Source organism: Micromys minutus (genome assembly GCF_963924665.1).
Source record: "Micromys minutus genome assembly, chromosome: 14".
NCBI classification, from domain to species: Eukaryota; Metazoa; Chordata; class Mammalia; order Rodentia; family Muridae; genus Micromys; species Micromys minutus.
The window spans coordinates 25,686,438-25,707,321 of NC_137983.1; the positions used below are offsets into that span (position 1 = coordinate 25,686,438).

Here is a 20,884-nt window from a genome sequence, read left to right on the forward strand (position 1 = left end):
GTTCAGGGTTCCTTCTCTCCTAAAACCACTGTTAACCTCAAATGCCTAACAGAAACCCTTTAGGCCATCCCGGCAAAGCATGGCACAGGGACACACCACACACACACACACACACACACACACACACACACACACACACACACACACCACACACACCACACCACCCACACACACACACACACACACACACACACACACACACACCACACACACACACCACACACACACACACACACAAACACACACACACACCACACACACATACACACACACACACACACAACTTCTTCAGGTAACATATGAGCATATGACCTCTGTTCATCTTCCCTGATCTTAAACGTCATAGTTCAAGCCACTCACCCCCTACCCAATACCCTGAGTCCTTTACATCATCCACGTGCCTAAAACGGAAAAGATCTGTAACAAAACACCTTAAAGACTGAACTTTCCCAGTTCTTACTGTTTGCTGCTCTATAGCTCATTCACAGGGGACTATCATATGACAAGTCTCCTCTTCTCACACAAAACCTAGATTACCGCCTTAAAGAACTCATCCGAGAGCCTCCAACTTGCCCACAGCCAAGTCCACCCACCCTCGGGTACCTCAAGAAGAGTCCTCCTGGAGCACCACGTGCTCTATGTTAAGACAGCCTCTCCACAGGTTTCCCACTGTAAAAATCACAGGTCCACTGTATGTTCCTATTTCAGGGAGAGTCCCTCTAACTCCCCACAGCACTCCAGGTCTGCAAGCTAAGATCAAACAAACAGGGGGGGGGGGGGCAGAAGACTCAACACTAAAATCTGGTCCCGACTTCTGTCATTGACCAACTAAACGAAAGTGCAGCTCAATCCTGTGGACTGCATTTGGGAACCTGGGGGCTGCACCACAGTCCTGCCACCCTCCCCACACCCTTATTGCCCCACCCCCCCCCTTAAATTCAGAGTTTAGATGACCTTTTATGCCTGTCAAGCCTCCATTTTTAAAACGTTACCTAGGATTGCCTTTTAGTTATTTCTGAGAGCCGCTTCGAGTTCCACCTGGGCTGCCACACCCGAGCCACACGCATTTGATTCAGACTCAGTACGTTATGTATCTTGGAAATCCTGTTTCCTAATCCCATCCCGCTGAGCCCACTCGAACTTCTTTCTGATAATATACGCCATGTGAATATACCTGGGTTTTTTTTTTGGCCTGCTAATGTTTTTTTCCCTTTGCCTGCTGATTCAGTAACACACTGAATAAGTATGACTATATTTTTAAGATTTATTTTATCCTAAATTACGTGCATGTGGGAGTGTGCACACTCGATGCCTAGAATCCCCTGCAAGCTGTGTTAGAAGCTGTTTCGAGCCACTCCTAAGAGTACTGGGAACAGAACGCAGGTCTGAAATTAAGAAAAGCACCTACTCACCACTGGCTATCTCTCCAGACTTGGTATATTCCTACTAGGTTTTTACAAAGAATTTTGATAATCTGATCTCTGCCTACTTATCTAATGTAACCCCCAATGTCACTTACTTCAAACTAAAGGGATACTTTCTCCTAGGCTCAAGCTGTCTAGAGCACACGATGGTCAACCAGAAGTTGGGTGTGTGTGTCTCTAACAACAGCTCCACTTCCTGCTATCTGAAAGACAATGTAAATGTAACTTAACTCTCTGAAACAACAGTTCAGTGGCTTCTCTTCAGCATTTCCTTGTTTTCTTGTCCTTAACCTTTGCCCCATAAAAACTACCCTCCCATGCTCAAAGGCCAACTTCCGGCACTGTCATTTACTGCTCGGTGTCCTTCCCTGACCGAAACAAGACAGCAGCTACAGGAAAGAAGTCCAGTGCACCTAAGTCGGAAGCAGCATCAGCAGGAACTCACCCAGAGCTTCCATTTTCTTACAGCTGAGGTCTCCTTTCTATCTAGTCAGCAGACCACAATTAAGTCACACAGTCCACATGCTACTTTGTACATTCCTGGTCTCCCTGACCCACGCCCCCATCAGTCATGAGGAACTCATCCAAACCCACCGACTGCAGGTGCCCCAGCTTGCTCAAGTGTTATTGTGATCTTAACCAATCTCTTCCAACGTCCAACACTGCCATGGCCTGTCTCTCACCGGACCTGACCTCTTTAAGGACAGAAAACCTGACTTATTCACCTATGTGCACTGTGTTAAGCTGGATTTGCAGAGAAGGCTACCGGACTGACAGATGGGTAAAAAGGCGAAGAAGAGAGGCTAGGCGGCGAGATTAAACGGGAGAGGACACACAGAAGTTAAACGTAAGAGTGCTTCTGCTCCACTAACAGAAAAAACTCAGGGACAACCAGCAGGCCTCGGTGGGCCCTTTAAATGACTCTTAATTCTTACTTGGTCCAAAATTAGGTCACCACCACCTCAAAACCCATCAGAACTGCCTACAGGTGGTACCAATCCTACTGCAGATGTCATCACAGGGCCCCATGATTGAACACCCTACGAAGGACAAAGATTAAACAATGACTGAATTCCCAACGGGCTTGTACAAAACACATAAGCAATGGGTACATGTGTTAATCTTCAAGTATACAACGAGCTCCTGGAATTAAACAAGAATCGTAAGTATTTAAATCTGGGCCTTTCAAAGGCCAACTTCTTTTTAAAGAGGGGGGAAAAAGGGTTAGGGCTAAGCTCAGGGTAAGTTTAGAGCCTGGCTGTTCTTCCCAAAGATCCAGGCTCGATTCCCAGCACCCACACGGCAACCTGCAACCATTTGTAACTCCATTTCCAGAAGATCTCTTCTGGCTTCTTCTGAAGGCACCAGGCACACACATGGCACATGACAAACAAACAGTCGATGCAAACATGAAAGAAATAATAGAAGAATGTGTATATCCTTGAAAATAGTCAACATCCAAGTTTCCAAAGATTTTAAGTAGAACCTCTTCTTCTCAAAGGAGAACGAGCCACTCTCTGATCTAAAATGGTTCCAGGGCTGGAGACATTGCTCAGTGGTTAGAGCACTGACTACTCTTCCAGAGGTCCTGAGTTCAAATCCCAGCAACTACATGGTGGCTCACAACCATCTGTAATAGGATCTGATGCCCTCTTCTGGTGTGTCTGAAGACAGCTATAGTGTATATTATATGTAATAAAATGAATAAAATCAAAAAAAAAAAAAAGAAAACACCTTTCCAGGGTCTAAGGACAAACAGACATGTCTAAATTGAACAACTGAGTCTTCCACACAATCTGCTCAAAAAAAGAGTACCTTCCTACTGTAAATTCCCAACCATGAAGACAATAATGCAGAATCCTTCGACCTCAGGCTACAAATCAGCCATCTAGACAGCATTTGATGCTATAATATGCCCGTTAGTTTATTGAGTATATGTAAAACCAGCCAGGCCTGGGGAGGGAAACAGGAAGCCCAAGCAGAGTTCCTAAGACAGTTCGTTACAGAGAATCAATCTCCTAAAATCGCTTCCACTTCTAATGTGGAGAGAGAAAGGCCTTCTCCAAAGATGCCCAAGAGCTGAAACTGAAGATGTATCCTACAATGAGGGAGTTATTTAAAGGAAATCTTTATTACTTTGAGCATACAGTTTTGGTATAAAGTTAACTGATCAATCTACTAACACACAATGTGAAACCAATAAAGACATGTGGAGCCACTACTTACCCACAAAAATGAACTCACAGGTGGCCTAAATGACTCTAAGAAGGACCCTAACAACCGTACTTCCTTTCACAGTGGGGAGAGGGGGTAAAAAAAACCCTGGCTCCTTTAATATGCTAATTTTTTCAAGAAATAGGCACACAAGGGCAAACTTTTAAACAAAACTGACACTAAGCTTGTAAAATATTACTTCAGCCACAACTGAGAGTTGATTCAATTTTTTATAAATGTTTTAAATATTTGTATGTCAGATATACATACACATATACGTGTATTTGAGTGTGCATGTAGATATACCATATATATATATATATATATGATACACACAGACACACACACACACACACACACACACACAGATAACAAGGAAAGAGAAAAAGTTCTAACACCTAGGTAAGAGCACTTATTCCAAGACGCAAAGCCAAATAACCTAAAATGGACAAATGAGTTGTAGACTGCTGGCAACACCTGTGTGGTTGGATAACAGCTAAGACTCATATGAAAAAACATCAATAGCTCTTGGCATTAGGACAGGAAAATATGCTCTTAAAGTATTAAATATCGAATATGCGAAGCATCACAAGTCAGCTTTTGCAAAGGTAGGTTATGTGCGTTTTAAATCTTTCTAATAGTCTAAGTAAATTCCCAGTTTGTTTTAAAAAACAAAAAAAAAGCTCTACCAGCACTCGGGAGTTGCTTAACAAAAGCCAATTAATGAAACTATAGTTCAGGCGCCTGAAAAAAAAATTAACTACATAGAAAATATTTGCGAATTTACTTTGCTCTAGCATACAATTGTCTCCTTGTTTCTAAGACCCTGCAATTCCCATCAGTGGGGGGGTGGGATTCTTACAAGACAACAGAAAGTTTGCTTCCTAAAAAAGAAATCAAAGAGAGGACTGTGAAGCAGACCTTCTCTTTAAATAAAGATCTCATAAGTTTATGAACAGACAGGCAACTAACTGCCTAGCCGCACACGTCCCCCGAGGCTTAGCCTTGCAAAGGAGCCGCATTTAAACCTCGGCGCTGCACTCCTCTGGGCACAGAACATCGAAGAAACTCTGCGACTCCATTTCCAAGATCCCACGCTCGGGCGATCGGCTCCGCTTTCATCTCTGTACACGGAAACCGCTCCAACGCCGAGATGGACAGGAGTCGAACCCGGAGCCCGCAGTCCCGTTCCCGGCTCAGACAGCCTGGCGCTGCGGGGAGTAGCATGCTGGCTGGGGAACCGCAGCGCCCGACGCCGGCTCTGCAATCACCATTCCCTCCACGTCCCACCGGTCCCTCCACCCCTCCGCCTCCGCACCCTGGAGCCGCCACTCAACTCTGCGAGTGGCCAAGGAGACCGGCACCAGCCCGGGGCCACGGTGCAGCCGGAGACGCGTGGGAGGGAGGGCGGGCACCCACCCGCGGCCCCAGCCTCAACTCCACCCTCAGCAAACTTACTGCAAAGTTGGCTCCGAAGTAGCGGCGGTGCGGGAGGGCGCACAGCCCGGGTGCTCAGCGCGCCCCGCGGCGGGAGCCCGCTGTGCCGGGAGCCGCACTGGGCCCGCACGTCCGCATGGCGCCGCCGACCGTCCAGCCCCGCCGCGTCCAGCCCGGCCCGCGCGGCCCAGCTCCCCGCCGACTGTATCCCTCCGCCCGCGGCCACGCCTGCCAGCGCCGGCTCTAGTTTCTCCAGCGCCGAGACTCCCCGACTCCGTGCGCGCAGCCCGAGGCCGCCCCGCCCCCGGGCAGAAGCGCCCGCCCCGGGGGCAGCCCAGACGGCCGTCCAACGTGGAGCTAGGCGAGCGCCTTCGAGGAGCTTGCGGGACTAAGAGAGGGACAGTTCCGGGACTGAGGTGGAATGTCGAGCTGCTGCTGCTGCTGCTACTGGAAGGAATTTTATTTAACGAAGGGGAAACATTTGCTCCACCCCCCAAAAAAAACCGACAGAAGGGGGGGGCGGATAAGTCACCTAGGACCTAAGGGACACACACCCCTAGCATTCCTTTAGACTTTTTCCCAACCTCCAGGAAATCCCCGAATCCGCATTTGAATGCCTCGCTCTGAGGCTGCAGCCGCTGGAGTGAAAAACTACAGAGGGTCTGGAAAGGAATGCAGTTAGGTCGGAATTTACTTCCTCCTTGAATCCACATTAGGCCGGGGGTGGGGGGGGGGATGCATAAGTTTTTCCCGCGACCTGTTAATTCAGACTCGGTTGGTCCTCAGACCCTCCCGGATCACGGCGGTGAGCCCCAAAGCCAGCCTCCGAGACAGACGACAGCCCCCCCCACCCCGCGCGCGCGCGCGCAATCCCCGGGTCTGCAGGACAAAGGCAGCTGAACCTCCCAAAGCGCATTCCCAGCGCTTAATTCTGTCCCCAAGGGTCCGGTAATCTGTGAGCCTGGCCCCGCAGCTACAAGTTCTCGTGTGAGATAGGGAGATCCCCGGCCAGCAGGCTCCCCACTTGCAGAACTCCCTCTGGCGCCCGAGCGTCCAGCCAGCGCATCCCAGGGCTGCAAGTCTATCCCTGGCGCCTGCAGAGCTCCAGGTACCGACTGATGAGCAAACGAGACTGAAACGAAGCCAGCCACGCTTTGGGACGCAGCCCAGAGAAAAGGAAGGACTTGACCTCGGAAAGTTTGTGGGGCTCGAACATTTTAACGCAGCGAGGACGAAGAGATCAGATTTCCCCAGGAGCGAGTCGAGGGTGCTGCAGAGGGAACTGCCCGGCAGACGGGGGCTAGAGTGTATTTCTTTGGCTCAAAGTTAAGGTCGCTTCTTAAGCCATCTTAAAGCAAGGTGGCTGAAAAAATAATAATGGTGTCTAGCAGGTTACGCTTGGGAAGAAAAAGTAGTGCCTGCAGAATGAGTGTGCTGATTCGTACCTCTGAATTCGTACCCCGCTCACTATTTACAACACATATATTCACAACACCCAGAAAAGGCAAACATCATCTTCACCCAGAGACTGGTCCGGCCGCCGCTACAATTGCGCAAAGTGCTCGCGGAGTTACCGGTCAGTGAACGAACGCTGCGAAAGTGAGAGACCGGATCTCCAAGCTCAACCAGTTTGCGACCCCCCCTCCCCTCCCCGGAATTTTAACTCTCAACAAAACGCACAGACAGACACAACACACACACACACACACACACACACAGGCAAGCCGTTGGGGGAGGGGATGAGAGAGGGCCTAGGGTAGCGCGGCTAGGAGAGGGTAAGAACAATAAAAAGTATAAAAACACATCGTTCCTTAACATTAAATCATCATTGGATTTTCTAAATAATGCAAAGGAATTCCTGGAAAAAAACATTCATTGATATATTAGTGCTTACTAGGAATAAAATATCTAATTAAGAATCCTAAATATCCAGGCTCACTAATAGATCCCACTGCCTGGAAGAAGTTGCACTTGGTCGCTACAGGAACCGCTAAAAGCCAAAAATGCAGTCTCCTGTGTTGCCACATTTTGCTAATCCTTTAGCCACCAACGGAACGAAATGGAGATACCTTTTAGACCACGAGCAAATTGCCTTCACATGAAGAGAAGTGTAGTTCAAGTTCCGCGAGCATCCTTTAAATAGTCGGTCTTCTTTGATCCTGTCCCCGGAGCCTCATTGAAATTAGGTGCAAGAGGGTCTGTTCCCTCCTCCCCCGCCAAAAAAATAAACCCTTTGCCCCAGCACTGCCTCCACACTCAGTCTACCCAAGCTGATTTTTTTTTTTAATGTATTAAGTTTCATCCGGTGTAAATGAAGGTTAGGGTGGAAGCCATCAAGCTCTGTCTGGCCCACGACGTTAAGAGTACCCCGCAGGTCCAAGTTCGAGGTCTGCACTGAGCTAGAAGCAGGGAGTGCGCCTTGCCCAATGCTCGGACTAGAGGGCGCTGCGCCACTGCAGATCACCCAGTCCCCAACGCGCCCTCCCTGGGCACCATTTCTATAACAAGTTACACTGAAAATAATGCACAAACGGCTTCACTTCTCAAGTTCTTTTGAACAGCGCTCTGTGTGTATTTTGTGAATTCCAAAAGCTGCGCATGCTTGCCTTTTCATTCCCGCGCCCGGTAAAGGCCCCGGGCAGTCCAGTTCCTTGAGCGCAGACCATGTAAGATATGCATGAATTCCCCCCACTCGCTTACGGTGAAACACCCCCCACGTTATTTCATTCACGATTAAACTTAAATTCTACAAGGCATGCACTGAACAAAGAACTCACCACAGTAGCCCGGTCCTCTGGTGCTCTTCCTTACAATCCCCGGCAGTTGGGTAATTCCCACGCCGTTTGGATATTGGTTAGGATCCGGGCTCAAAGTACCAACTTTGCCTCCCTTGGATCTTCAGCATATCCCCAACCAGAGCGCGATCCTCCTCCTGTGCCGGTGGAACTCGGGTGGGCGCGTTTCCAGTGGATCTCAACCCGGGGAAAGTTTGAGCACCAAGAGGTGGAGAGAGAGCGCACGAGGTCTGGAGAGAAGGCCGAGAGGAAGCCAAGTTTGTCAGGACATGTCCAGGCAGCCAGCTGCCGACTTGAGGAGTTACGGCCCGGCAACTGCGGCGGATCTCTCAGCCTCTTTTCCCTACTCCTCCCTCTAGGAGCGGCTGGGGGAGGGGAGGTGACGTCAGAGCCCCGCCTCGCCCCCGGTTCCCCGGCGCTGACCGGGTTCTCCAGCTTCAGTCGGCCTCGCAGCCAGTGGCAGCTAAGGACGCCCAGGCTGCCTCCAGCTTTCCCGCTGCAGTGATCTCCCTGGCCGCAGCCGTCCCCACGAAGAAATGCCCGTCCCTCTCCTCCCCGCGGAGTCCTGGGGCTCCGCCGAGCGCTGGCTTCTTCTTACTCACCACCGTTTCAGCCAGCCAGGGCCCCTCGTTGCGCTCGCCTCCCGGGCTTCCAACCGGGGTCCGGCCGCGTTTCCCTCGCCTCGGACTGCAGGTGATGCTCTTCCTCTTCTGCAGCTGAAACTCATCGCAAGGTGTCCGTGTCGCCTGCCTAGGTTTTTGCAGGGCAGAAGCGCAATCAGGTCTCTGCAAGCTTAGTGGAAGACTAGGACTTTGTTGTCCTCCAACTTCTGAAGATGTGATGTTTGAAATTTTTTTAAACTATTTAAATTTTAAATAGTTCTTGTTGTCCAACGCTGCTTGTGGTCTTTGTGTTGAAAATCGTATTTTTAATCTCCAAATCCTTTCCAAATGCTCCTCTGTCTTTAGACCTAGTCTGAATCTTAGATTTCGAGAGGTAGAGGGAAGCCACGGGGGCGGAGCCAGTTTTTAACGTATCTTACAAGTAATCTGTAGTGATAATGGTTAATTCACAAATCAAGTGTCTGCACCTCAAAACAACATAAATTTACAAAAATGCAAGCCCTGTTGAAGCTTAATTTATAAATGAACATGTCGCTTTTATATAAGCGTCCAAGCTCCGGGAAAATATCTAGGTATGGGATTTTTTAAATGCTACTAAAATACCAAAATGCATCTCCTGAACAGCATGAGAGTCTAAGGGAGCCATTTATGTAAATTGACAGCCCCAAAAGATTATTATTAGATTTGAAGGAGTCTAGGAAAGGAGGGGATGGGGCTGGAGGCAGGTTCTGTGAGCCTTTTTTCATCCATTTGCGTAAATATATTGGTCTGTGTAGTTTCGAGAGGTTAAGAGCAAATAAAGCTGGGGGGCTCAAACTGTAAGGAAAGAGATGAAGAGACTGCGTGTTTCAGGGGAGGGGTGCGGTTGTAGGTTTGAGAACAGCCCCAGGCTCCAGTGAACTCCCTCATCTGAGGTAGTGCAGGACCAGTATCTGTTGTAAATGGTAAAACTTGTACATTAAAAGCAAGCCTCCCTAGGTCTCATCTGTTTGCCACAGGATAGCATCCATTCGTGCAGTGTTTCCTGAGCATCTTAGAAAATGTCTAACAAGCACCTAAAAGAGACCTCTTACCTCTTGTTCTCCAGAGCCCCTTGCTTTCCTTTGAGGTCTGAAATTTCTTATAAGGGAGGGGGAGCCTCTAGAAGACTAGGGGGGAAAGGGATGGCGGCCGGACCGGATAACCTTAGAGGCCACTGAACATCCAGGGGCAGCTGGGGAGGGCGGAATCCAAGAGAAGACTGTTTTGTCAAGCAAGCCTGTCAGTGCCCCGACATTTCTCTCCTTCACTATGGCAACTGTGCGTTCTCAGCACTCCTCTTAGGTCCACACTTGATGTTAGACATTGACCACATATACAAGTCCTCAAAATGATGTAGTCTCTGCTGAGACACTGCTACGTGCACAAGTCAATTTGGCTTGATAGACTATTCTTTAGAGTTGCTTAGACAAACCAAGGTATTCCAGTTTTAAAAGGACACAGGGAATTTACGTTTTATTGATAGTATTAGTTCTTAAAAAGAAAATAGCTCCGATTTAAAAGTTCAGTACATGGGCTGGAGAGATGGCTCAGCAGTTAAAAGCACTGACTGCTCTTCCAGAGGGCCTGAGTTCAATTCCCAGCAATTGCATGTTAGCTCACAACCATTTGTAATGGGATCTGATGCCCTCTTCTGGTGTGTCTGAAGACAGCAACAGCGTACTCATATACATAATAATTTAAATAAATCTTTTTTTAAAAGTTAAGGATAGAATAATTTGAACAAAACCCTTTGACTTGAGCAATGAGACTAGATCTGAACTAGCCATTGGCTATTTTGGCTGAAATAAAATTAAATTAACATTTAATTCTTTAATCCTTCAAACCACGTATCATATATTGATTGACTACCCACATCTGGTGAGTGGCTGTTCAAGTTGAAATGAATTTAAAAGCATCTTGATCACAACAGGGAATGCTACTAGAAATACCTTGTATATATCTTTAATTTTTTTCTTTGCTTTTTTTAAAGGCTACATCAAGAATTAAATTTCAAGTTTCCACTCCAGTACTGAGTCACTTCTAAAGTATGGGAGGGAAGTGGGGGGGGGTGTGCAGATTCATGAAAGGATGCACTCATTCCCCAAGTATTTCTCAAGTACCAACAGTGTGCTAAGTGGAATTATGTAAGATTCAAGTCCTAATAGATGAGGTGTGTTTATGTCATTAAGAAATATTAACATGGCCTTTTAGCTGTTTTTATATCTTTGCTTAGAACAGAACACAGGGAAAAATTATAATTTTAAACAAGATAGCATTCTCAGTCACTTTTAGGAATAGCTGTAGAACCAAATGCCTCTCTATAAGCCTGGCTGACCCCAGCATCCACCCTCCCAGGCATCCACCCTCTCCCGCATCCCACCCTCCCAGGCATCCCACCCTCTCCATCTCTGCACTGCTTTCATCTCTGTCACATTCCCTTTGCCCCCTTCTTGCATCCACACTTCTGGGGGTGGCAGAAAATATCTCTTCATGACCTCAGTCATTAGTTATTCTATATTTTGCATCCAAAATCCAGCTCTCCTTTGGGATCTGCTTATACCCTTTAAAAGGGACCTTAAGCCACCCAACTGCTCAGCCTGGTGAAAATCATCTGTGTTTAAATATTGATGTGTTGATATTCTCCTTCCTTCCCCAATTCAGAGAAATGGGGGCTTTCTTAAAATTATATCCTAATAATAAGCTTTCATTCTAACGGTGAAATTTTAGACACCATAAACATTCAGTCAGGAAAATGTGTAGAGAGGCCTTACCAATTGTTTCTTGAAGGCCATTCTGGATTTATATATATATCTCCAGTGTGTGTGCATGTACATCTTCCTTTCCTTGAGAAATACGTAGTGAAACAGGGCAGTTGTAGAGTTTTACTCTCCCTTTGGATATGTAAGCTCAATATCCCCCAAGTAGTTTGCGAACAGATCTTTGCAAACAAAATGGAACCCTTGCCATGCTTTTTCAGCTCAGCCATTGGTGGATACCAAGAATACCTTCTTAAGCAGGCCAAAAAGGAGAAGAGGAAGAGGAAGAAGATGACTCTAGACAAAGTTTCTACTGCTTTCTCAGTAGAAATAACAAAGAGAGACTCCAGCTTTAAGTTGGAAAACAAGTTGTGAAATTTGTCTTTGACAGACAAAAATCTAAGTTTGGATGATGTCACAAAGTTTAACTTACTTTACTGCCATCAACAGCTCCAAAAATGATCAGCAACAAAAGCCAAATCTGGCTCATGGTTGTGAGAGATATCGATGAAGAATTATCATTGTTACAACATTGTTACAACAGTGTGCTTGTCTTAATACTCACCTTGACTCTCATGTCAGCCCTGAAGTCACAGGATTCACAATAACAAGCAACATTTATTTACTTCAAAACCAGCTGTACTGCGATTGTGTTTAAGACACATACACACACACACATATATAACGAAAATTTTGATGTATATGTGTACATTATATATATGTACATGTATTCTCATTTTTCCTCATATATACACATACATATTCTTATGTTTTTATATATACTTATTAATGTTGTGACTTACATATATACTAATGACTATGTTGTAACGTGTATATATACCAATTAATATATAGTAACATATATATATACTAATTAATTTTCTCGAAGTCTTTTATGATTTGAATCTGACAGACTCGTGTTTTAAGTTCTTCCATGGCTGATGCTGCGTTGAGAGACTGTAAAAATGTACTAGATATGGCCTGGCTAAAGAAAGCAAACCACTAGTAGCAGCCCTCTGAGGCTCATAGCCTCCTCCACAGACCAGTTCTGACCTTGCTCTGTCCGTGATAACACCAGGAATCAGGCTCAGCTACTCTATCCCCCTGAATGGACTGCCTGCCCCATTCTGCCCTATCAAGATATATGGCAATGTCCTGAAACCTTGAGCTAAAATAAATCTTCTTTTCCTTAGGTTGTCTCTGAAAGTTCCTAATACAGAGTTCTAGAAAGCATTAGGCATTGGTCCCCTACCCTCATTTCACAGATGTACACGGTAGATAAGATAACTCAATCTTTTGGACTAAAATTCGCAGCTGTAAAGCCATTATTGTCTACTGTGATGCACCGTTGCTCCTTGGAGCCTGCTCTTCTTCTGAACTCCTTATGAACCATGGCTGTTTTCCATTAAAGATCAGCAATGGTGTAGTTTGAAAACTGGCTTGGAAAGGGTAAAAGCTTAGCAAGCTGCAGCCAGTTCCTTTCTAGTAGCTATGTGGTATGTGAATAAATTATTCTTCAAAAATGGGTCCTTTAATCACAGAAAAAGAACATCCCTGATTGTGTTTAGGAATATATATGTAATGTTTCCATTACTTGTTTGGCTTACTTATTTTGCTAGGTAGATATACATCCACTCTGGCACATTGCTTTTAAATTTAAAATCAGCATATGGCTTTTAACTTGTTTAGGCTGAACAACAGAAAAACACACACCAGTGATGCTCAATGAATTTTGACAAGGACTATCTCAGGATTTCCTGACCAGCATTTTAATATTTACCTTGCATTTCTCAGTCTCAGTCTAGAAGGTATTTCTTTCTCTTTTTAATTCTTCTTTCTTTTCTTCGCCTATGCCTATAGGTGTGTGGCGATTTGGGTGAGAATCCTCCCCATAGGTTCATCATTTGAACATTTGGTCCCTGGTGCTGGTAGTGCTGTTTGAGGAGGGTTAGAAGGTGTGGCATTGGTGGAGGAAGTATTTCACTAGGGGAGCTTTGAAAGTTTAAAGCCATTTCTAGTTCACTCTATCTGCTTGGTGCTTACAGTTCAAGACGAGAGCTCTCAGCTTGGTGCTCCAGCCCCCATGCCTGCCACTTCCACACCAGGATGGACAATTACCCCTCTGGGACTCTAAGACTAAATAATCTCTTCTATAAATTGCTTCATCATGGTGTTTTGCCACAGTGACAGAAAGGTAACTAATACAATATGACAAGCCTTTTCACCTGGAGAAGAGTCGCCCAGCTACACATTTTTGCTACTAGATCCCATCTCTTATCTTGGTATCACTTTTCAACAAATCTTGTATAGAAACTCTCTGAATCTTACTTGCAAAATGTACTATTGTGATGTCCTACATGTCTATTTTGTAACACATGGTATATCCAAAAGCATAATAGTGCTCTATACTCCTAATCATAACCCTATCAATCAATCATGGCCAATGAGATACTAGGGTAAATACACTGGGGCTTCCAAAGGAGAAAAACGAAACAAAAGAATAACCCTTCTTTCTAATAAAGATGAATAACGAAACAAGAAATATTGTCTCTAAGGCCATTGTCAAGTTAGGACATCACACGAGGGACTGGTTTGGGTACTTGTTTACTGAGGACAAGATCTAAACCAGGATCTGTGGAGTGGGGGAGGGCAATTACATGAATCACTTATATCTTGCTCAGGACTTTACATGGGAGAACATACACACCCATACTATTTAAACTGGCATGTATCAGAATTTGAGTGACTTGAGTCTGGCATAATCTATAACAACTAAAAATCCATTTACAAATGAACTATTTAAAGTAAAATAATAATACATTGTATACCTCTTCCCACTTGCTGGTTAACATAAATTGGGACTAATTCTAATGATAAAAATTGGGAAGATTCTTGAAGTTTTCCTTTAGCAGCAAGTGCGCTGGTCTGAGGCATTTAAGATGGTTACTGTGGATTGTTAGCTCCATGAGATTTAGAATCACAATGGAAACAAGTCTATCTCAGCCTGTCTGTGAGGGAGGGATTATCCACATTATGTTAATTAATGTGAGGACCCACACTGAATGTGGGTGGTCTCATTGCAATGATGGGGTTTTAGGCTGAATAAAAAGAAAAAAGTGAGCTGAGCAGAAGCAGCATCACTTTCTGCCTCTGACTTTGGCTACCTTGAGACCAGCGCTTCCTGTTTCCCTACTCTCCCTGCAACAATGGACTGTATACCCTGAAAACATGAGCCAAAATGAGTTCCTCCTACCTTTGAGTTGCTTCTGTCAGCTGTTTGATTACAGCAATGAGACAAGTGATTAATTCAGGTTACATAACAAAATACAGCAAACTGAGGGTCTTCAGCCATAGTGATTTGTTTTCCAACAGATGGAAAGGCGGGAAGTCTAAGGGCAAGGTGCTGTTTCTGCTGAAGCCTTTCTTCCTCTACCTGGCTTGTAAAATGTCCTTGCACTATTCTATAGCAGCACTTACTTCCTCTGTATTTGAAGAGAGAGAGAGAGAGAGAGAGAGAGAGAGAGAGAGAGAGAGAGAGAGAGAGAGAGAGTCCGTCTTCTGGTAGTTCTCTCATCTGCTAATGGTCTAAGGAGATCACTGTACGTTTAGATTTTTCATAACCTACTTTAATTATGGTTCTTTGATGCTTCAACCTCCCTTACAGCACACCACCCACCATAGGTAGGTGAAATGTAAGGTTAATAGGAAACCAGTCCACTAGCAAAACACCAAACACAAAGCAGCAGCAGCAGCTGAATTTAGAAGAAACCATGAGGCTCTTCTGATCAGCACAAGTCAGCAGAAATAGCAAGAAGTAGACAGAAGTTCTTTGGTGCGGTTCTCTCTACGAAGTCATGAAAAACAAAGATCTGCAAAGAAAGCAAGGCAAACCAGTGCAAGAGTGTTACTGTTGGCAGCAAAGACCAGCATCACCGAATTCCAACAATAACCAGAAAAGAGTTGCAAGGTGAACCAATACCACTGTCTGCTGGGTTTTCTTATACACCTTCCAAACATCATGTGTCCCCTTAAGTGTCCACTCCAGCAAAACACCACATGCCCTGTCACCAGGCAACTTCCAGGAAAGCTCCATGTGTCTATTCTCGGTAAAACATCCTATCACAAAAGACAGTTTCCAGAAAAATATAACACAACTGAGTCTTCAGCAAAACCAGAAACTCCCACTTTATATCATTGCTACTGGATCACCAGCTACCATTATAATGTGATTTAACCTTAGCAACATTTTAAAGAGTATGCCCCTATCAGCATATCATCCATTTGGGAGTTACAACGTCAGTTCAGTCCTTCACAATGTGGGGGGAAAATTCTCTATAATTTACTATAGCAGGCACTTCTTTTTCGACCATGATGTCAACCAAAAAAAGATCATGAAATTACATTTGTATAACTACTCCTGGTATTTCCTCTCAAATATCCCTGTATTTTCTAGCATGGTTTCCAATATCTCCTTAAGGATTGCTCATAAGCTATTCCAGTGTTAAGTAAACCTGGATACCCAGTAATTACTAGAGAACAATCTAATCAGCTGGAAGCACGTACTGTCAGCCAGTCCATGACATTGGAAACTGGAATTTGTTTGTGGCTCCCATTGCCAATAACAAATGCCAAGCCGAAAACCAAAATCAGCCTTTATTCACCGTGACCCCTTCTGCCCATACTTTGTCCTTTTAATAACTGTGTTGTGGTTGAAGAAGCCTCTGTCAGCAGGCTGTGTGGATTTGTTTGTTTAGGAGAGAAGCTCAGCTGACCTCATTCAGCTGCCCCATCTCTTCTCTGGGCATCAGTCTGTAAAAGGGTTTTTCCTCTTGTGCCTGGTACATAAGTGAATGACAATGGATAAGTCATCATTCCTCTAATTTTTCTCTCCACTTGATAGTTGTTCCAGGTAGTATTAAAGAAAAATATTCAATACTTCTTAAAATAGAAAGAAATTTCTTCCCAGGCTTTGTTCCAGACTCCCGAGACAGTTGGAGGAGCTATTACGATGGACTTTGAAGTAGGGGAGAGAGATTGAGCTCACCCAAAAGTAAAATGGCTGAGAAGCAGGAAAGGGGCCCGGACAGTGGGAAGTTCTGAACATGTGACATGAGGTTGGGGTGGGGGTCCTAGCTAACCCCATGTATAGGATCCTTGCTGAATGCAGACAGGGACGACTGTATATTACTTCACAGATGGAAAGAGATGAAAGAATGTCATGAGGCTTGGCCACACGTAGTTTAAAAGTGACCGGCAGTCCCACTAGACACCCTAAATGCAGTCTCCAGAGAGTACTGTATCACCTAACCCAGCTGCTCCCAATGTTCTTACTTTAGAAATAATTCGAGAAGTTTTTAGCTGCCCCCCCCTTTTTTAAGGGTGGAGGCTGTTGTTGTTAGACATAGATAAGTTTTAGAAAAATAGCTTTCTCTCAAAAGTACTGTGAAAAAAATAATTAATAGTGGATGAGGGCTGGGGAAATGGCTCAGTGCATAAAGAGCTTGATGTGAGCACGAGAGACCTGTAGTTCGGATGCCACCCACCCATCCACTCCCACTGCACAACTTACATAAAAGCTCTGCAGGTACATGAACGCCACTCAAGAGCCATAGAAAGGGGATTTCTCATACAAACTGGCTATTTAAGCTAGAATCAGCCAGCACTGGGTTCAGTAAATAAAGTGGAGCACCTTAAAGGAAGACCCCTTAGTCGTGTACATTGTGAGCACACACACACACACACACACACACACACACCTTGTACAAACACACACACCTCATACATACAGACACATACACACATCACACACATACCCTTCATACACACACACACCTCATACATTCATACATACATACATACACACACACCTCATACACCTCATACATACACACCTCATACACACAGACATACATATCACACACACATCACATACATACACCCCTCATATACACACACATCCGTCATACACGCACACACATACACACGCATGCACCCCTCATGCACACACACCCCTCATACACACACACAATCACACACACCCCTCATACATATACACACCTCATACACATATGTGGGGTGGCAGGCTGTAAAAGGTATCCTGATTCCTGGACAAGACAGGTTGAAGTCCTGGGGACCCTAAGGGACAGTAGGTGCTTCTTTAGCTCCCAGGAGATCAGGCCCCTCTCAGGACCAGCAGGAGCTCCCCCTTTCCCCTTGGTCCCGGGCTAGAACACGCCCAAGGACTCCCACTCTGTTCTCAGCTCTTCCTTGGTATCCAGCGGCGCCTGGGTGTCCAAGAGCCTGAGGACCAGACCATCTTGGTCTCGTCGCAAACTCTGGGACCCCCAAGCCAGCTCCAGCTGTCTGTCCCTATGCCTCAGACCCTGCTTCTCCACCCCTGGAGCAGTGTCCCTGAGGCTTCCCGCCGGACACCCTCCCAGTAGTGAAGTGATTTAAGTGCTGTCCAACTTTCCCCATCCTGCCTCCCGGATTGGCCATGCCCTGTGGCAGAGAAGACAACCCCCCCTCCATTAACCCAACAACTTCTCACTCCCTCTGGCCCTGACTGCTATCAAGACTCTATTCTTCCTTTGAGCTTTTTTTTTTTTTTTCAAAATTGGCCTTTTCATCTCCTTCCAATCTACATTTAGGATTTACCAGCCAAGAAAAAGCAAACTGGGAAAGGCGAACCTGTCTGCTAGAGCACACATCTGCATAGAGGCAGAGCAGGTCTTCCTCACCCCCACTCCAACCCCACCCCGACCCCCCTGAACCTAGGGTGGCCAAAGACAATGGAACAAAACACACCTGAGACCCAAAAGTTTCAGGCTTTGTTTAAATGCTTGTTCTCCCTAACAGGAACACCTAAGACAATGTTCTAAGCCCCAAAATGCTCATGCCTCTTTACTTAAATGTTTATTTTCTCCCTAGCATTTGTGATTTATGTCCATTTTTTTTTCAATTCGTTTAAATTTTCTTGAAGGTTTAAAAGTCACCTAATCTACTCCCACAGGTCAAACCAACTATACTGATAAACATTATTTAATCCTTAATCAACAACCATTTTTCTTTCACAGACAAACTGTTACTGCCTCTCCCAGATACATAATTAACATGATATTTCCTTCCTCAGCCATCCAAAGCAGACTTAAAGGATGCCTTCCAGGACTAAATTTCTCTAACACCCTTGCTTTTTTAAGATCATCACAGCATACCATGATGTTCTCCCAAGCAAAGCATCACAGGCTTAACACACGCTACCCACCCCATGCAGACACCCTCTGCTGGGGCTCTGCTCCTCTGTTATGATCACCCTAAGTGCTGCTCCCACAGATCCAGCAGAGACTGAACGCCATCTCCTCCGACCTGCCTGGGACAACAAAGCTACCTTCCTCCAGACACTCCATCTGACTGAAGACTCCCGAGAGATATGCTGAGACCACAGAGGACAAACTTGGGACCTTCCAGCTATAGATGAACCTTCTTGCCAAAACCAAATGGCTACTGAACTTGGGGAAGTTACATGACAGTAAGGAAAACATGGTGTCTAGCCAGATTAATCAAATGTTGTTAATACCCTCAAACTGCACAACCCACGGAACAATGACTTGGTTCAAAGATCTTTTGTCCTCCCAACCCCCACCTTCATCCCTCCTTACCCCTCTGGCTTAGTTGTTCTACCCCTCTGGCCTGTTTAGTGATTTCTTTCAATACTTCAATGCCACCCAAAATTTTCACTACAAATGACACCTCCCTTTAAAAAAAAAAGTAAAAGGGGGAGTTAGGGGGTGGTGGGCTGTGAAAGGTATCCTGACTCCTGGTCAAGATAGGTCAAAGACCTGGGGTCCCTAAGGGACAGTAGGTGCTTCCTAATCTCCTTTATTACGTAATCAGGCCCCTATCATGTAGCCACACCCCGCCCCAGTCCCTGGTAGAGAGGTTTGAGACAAATCAGTCATGGAGGGCGACACTCCAAGTCTGTCCTCCGCAGGTGAGGATGTGAACACAGGTCACATAGCCTCAGGTCAGTCTCACAGAAACAGGTCCACATGCCCAAATTTGTAGTTGAGGTATTCCCAAGCTCGTAGGCCAACTCAACTGGAAGTACCCTGGACCATCCCAAAACTGTATATGAGAATCCTACGCAGAAGGATTAAAGGTGTGCAGGAATTACTCCATTGTCTGAGAGCTTCTGTCATAAGAGCTCTAACACCGCCACTTGGGGAATAGGTAGGTCTGATCTCCCAAAATTGCCGCCAGAAGCTCTCCCAGACTGATGTCCTGCCGCAGTGGTGGAAACAGAGGTGAGGCGGCAGCCGAGGTGGTAGAAGCAGTTCCCCCTCCCTGTCGGAGTTCTCTCCCCATTGCCTGAACCCTTGCTCCTAGCTAGACCAGAGGTCTCCATAGAGAGCCTCCAGCACACAGGCCCACACAGACACACACACACACCTCACATACACAGACACATATAGTCACATACACACACACACATAGGCACACACACCCCTCATACACACACACAGCTCATACACACAGACACATACAGACACCTCATACACACAGACACATATACACATACTTAGACACATACACACACAGACACCTACACTACTCACACACACACTCACAGTACATGAGAAAGTTTGTAAACTACATCTATGGACTAGATGGGGAAGAACATCTTTAGCAGCACTGTCCAAAAACATCATTACATGCTGCTAGAAATGCCCCCATCTGCTCTGTGCTCATGTTACTGTTGAATATTTGACATGTCGCTCACACAAAATGAGGAACTTGAGTTTTTTATTTTAGTACGTTTCAATTCATTTAAATTTAAATAGCCACAAGCAGTAATGACTACCATTTTGGTCCCTGTTGGTTTAAAGACATCCTAAAGCAACAAACGATTATTTCAAAAACAACTCCCCCCTCAAAAAAGGGGGGCACACAGTTTATAAACAAATCATAGCTGTGTTTTCTCCTCTGAACGTGGCTTTTCTAATGGAAGCCCTGTGTTAGGTGCAGAAATGATGGGTTATTTCAGGTTCCCCATTTATTTCCTTCTTTGTGCAAACAGAACAGTGCATTTTTTAAAAAACTGGATTATTCGGAGAACTCAGATGGATTTCTTCTTCTATGCATTTGTGTAGTTTATTGAGACGTGAAACTATGGGTCCCACTGACTCTCACACAGAACCAGGTAATTCTTACAGTAAAACTGAAGGGACTTGCAGTGACTCACTGTGCCCATGGCTTCCTGAACCACACAGGACATTGCTGACTCATGCACCTGCTGGATGAAAGGTAAACCCTGAGTGTCTCTTGGCACCACTGCACTCGATGATGTCATCTGATGAAAACGCACCCAGTGAAGAGTGCAGCATGAATTGCCCTCAGCTACTTATGTTTATGGTCAGACCCGCCTAGAGATGGGCTTCTGAACACATAGACTTGCATGTTATGTCTGGTAGGGTACCATGCATTTCCTGCTGCTAGAAAACTAGGGTGGTTAAGAGGGATTTCCCCATTTTTTTCTAAATGATTTGTGTTGGCTGTGATTTGGAGTACAACTAGTTATCACTTAAGCATTGCCTCTATCCCCACGTCCTTTTGTC

At 45.5% G+C, this 20,884-nt stretch overlaps 1 protein-coding gene and 1 pseudogene across 2 annotated transcripts in view; one reads left to right on the forward strand and one right to left on the reverse strand.

Annotated features, from left to right (window-relative positions):
- The window catches only part of FAT1 (FAT atypical cadherin 1), a 112,940-nt gene extending 107,718 nt beyond the window's left edge, over positions 1–5,222 (reverse strand). Inside the window, exon 1 of the mRNA XM_080928453.1 lies at positions 5,097–5,222. The gene's annotated coding sequence lies outside the window, so the exon portion shown is untranslated. The remainder of the gene's footprint in view (positions 1–5,096) is intronic.
- A 3,184-nt stretch (positions 5,223–8,406) lies between these two features.
- The window catches only part of LOC308429720 (ETS translocation variant 5-like), a 144,027-nt pseudogene continuing 131,549 nt past the window's right edge, over positions 8,407–20,884 (forward strand). Inside the window, exon 1 of the transcript in view lies at positions 8,407–8,603. The product of the transcript in view is annotated as an ETS translocation variant 5-like (transcript). The remainder of the gene's footprint in view (positions 8,604–20,884) is intronic.